General features: G+C 59.7%; 1 non-coding gene and 1 pseudogene across 1 annotated transcript; both read left to right on the top strand.

Moving 5' to 3' along the window:
• Positions 1-627: 627 nt before the first annotated feature.
• LOC139110837 (5.8S ribosomal RNA) lies at positions 628-782 on the top strand. The gene has a single exon (XR_011547076.1). It is a non-coding gene; the product is annotated as a 5.8S ribosomal RNA (ribosomal RNA).
• A 1385-nt stretch (positions 783-2167) lies between these two features.
• The window catches only part of LOC139110823 (large subunit ribosomal RNA), an 8256-nt pseudogene continuing 7923 nt past the window's right edge, over positions 2168-2500 (top strand).

Genomic DNA, 2500 nt, shown 5'->3' with positions numbered 1-2500 from the left:
CTCTGTCTCTCGCGCGCTTCGAACGACCCGTTGCGCGGACCACCGCGCTCAGCGCGCCCCCTAGCCGGGGCTAGCGCGGCCGGTTGGTCTCGTTGTGCGAATCCAGGAGGAGCGCGAAGGTGCATCTATATGCGCGCCCGCTCGCGGATCAGGATCGGTGAGAAGGAGACTACGGAGGCGCGCTCGCGCGCTGCCTCTATCTCCGCGATTCGGACGCGTTGCGGTGCGCGCGAATGCGCCGCGTACCGGTGGTAACCTATGCTGCCGCGTCGTCGTGCGCGCCGGGCGAGTGGAGAGTGCGACGATTCTCGCCGCTGCTCTTCCTCCGGTCCCGCGCGCGCGCGCGATGAAGGGTTCGTCGAATATGCTAGTCATTTTCGACCCCGATGGTTTTTCAAAGAGTTCCGCCCCGGCTCTCGCTTCGCGAGAGACGCAACCTCTTGGTTTTCGCACCGCGCCGACAACCGACGTCTCCCTCTCTCCATTATTGTGCCGTAGCCCCGTAACAGGGGCGGCGGTCCGCGCGTGCTCGGACGCGCGGCCAGGCTGATCGAAGGGCCAAAACGAAGAAGACGCACATTGTTGTCTATTCCTTGATAGAGCGTACTTGGTGCGCGAAGGAACGATTACCCTGAACGGTGGATCACTTGGCTCGTGGGTCGATGAAGAACGCAGCTAATTGCGCGTCAACTTGTGAACTGCAGGACACATGAACATCGACATTTCGAACGCACATTGCGGTCCACGGATACAATTCCCGGACCACGCCTGGCTGAGGGTCGTTTTATCGAAGACAAACTGCTTGCGCGCGCCGTTTCGACGGCCGCGTACGAGCGATTCGTTGGACGTTCGCCCGATCGCGGCGGCCGGCGAGAGAGTTATACCCGCATCCACGAGAAAAGAGAAGAGAAGCGAGGAGTCGTCGATGACGCCTTCCCCGGGGTATCAGGCACACTACGCACGCTATCCACGCGGCGAGTTGCTGGATTCCATCAGGGTTTTACGAAGGCTCTCGCGCTCTCTGCGCGCGCTCTCTCTATACTCGCGGAACGGCGGCGTACTCTCGCGTCCCCGTTGGGCGTCGTCCGAAATAACGAGGTTTGAGGGTCGAACGAATGAACGACGACCGACCGAAAGATGCGATCGAGAATCGCAGAGAGACGCACGCACGCGCACACGCACGGGAGGGAAGGACGTGCGCGGTGGTGATAAACGTGGCGAGCTCTTGCAAGGAGTTTATACGTTATACGTATATACGCGCCGAACGAAAAAGAGTAGATCTGCCTCTCGCGCGCCGCCGCCCGGAGTGAAACAAGCCGACAATTCGTTCGCGCTTGTACTCCCGGAAGGTGGCCTGTGTGCCGCTTGCGGCGCGCGCGGGATGCAAGGCTGATCCACGGAGAAGTAGTTCATAAGGAGCGCGGAGAACCGAGTTTGAGTTTTCCTCTCCTTCTTCGAATGAAGATCGGAGAGGAGAATAGAGGCCGCGAGATAATCGCGCGCCTCCTCGTTCTCCTTCTGCACAGAGCGCATATCGTCGCTTTACCGCCGCCAACGCAAAGGAAACTCGAGAGGAGGGATTTTAGAGATATATACGACGAAGCAAAGATACGAGAGAACCTGACCGTATTATAAGAGAGAGAGTGGTCGTCGCCGCTGCAGCTGCTGCCGGCCGCCGCCGCAGTCGCGTTGCCGACGCCACCACGACGCGCAAACCGGCCTCCGACGTTCGCGTCGGGCTGGCTGGCCAGTTGTCGTCGTGGTCGGTTGGTTGGCGCGCGCGGGCGCGCGGATCGCGGCGCGGTTGACGCAACGTCGACGAAAGACCACCACGCTCTCGCGGTTGTTCTCTCTGCCTCGTTCGTTTTCTCATTTTCCCTTCGTCTCTTCTTTCAAATATTTTGCGTGCACCGATCGCCCCCTGCGCAGCAAAAGTGTGTGCGAGGTGAGAGATCGCGCGCGGGTCGACCGCGCGTGTTCCCGAGTCCACGAAAGCGCTATGTATGGTAGCAGCTCTTGACCGGGGCACGCGGCGTAGTCTAACCAAGCGCTCGCGCGCGGCGTTTCGCCGCGTTGCGTTTCTCTTTTCTCTCGCGTCGTCGTCGTCGTCGTCTCGCCTTCTTCGTATTATATATATATAGTACAGCCTCACGACAATTTCTTTTGACGACCTCAGAGCAGGCGAGATCACCCGCTGAATTTAAGCATATTATTAAGCGGAGGAAAAGAAACTAACCAGGATTTCCTTAGTAGCGGCGAGCGAACAGGAAAGAGCCCAGCACCGAATCCCGCGGTTCCGCCGCAGGGAAATGTGGTGTTTGGGAGGGTCCGCTTATCCCGAGGTGCCGCGTCGCGTCCAAGTCCATCTTGAATGGGGCCACTTACCCGCAGAGGGTGCCAGGCCCGTAGCGACCGGTGCGCGTCTCGGGAGGATCTCTCCTTAGAGTCGGGTTGCTTGAGAGTGCAGCTCTAAGTGGGTGGTAAACTCCATCTAAGGCTA

Source organism: Cardiocondyla obscurior, linkage group LG21, assembly GCF_019399895.1.
Source record: "Cardiocondyla obscurior isolate alpha-2009 linkage group LG21, Cobs3.1, whole genome shotgun sequence".
NCBI lineage: Eukaryota > Metazoa > Arthropoda > Insecta > Hymenoptera > Formicidae > Cardiocondyla > Cardiocondyla obscurior.
The sequence above is the reverse complement of the archived record's forward strand: the minus strand, read 5'-3'. Positions and strand labels throughout refer to the sequence as shown.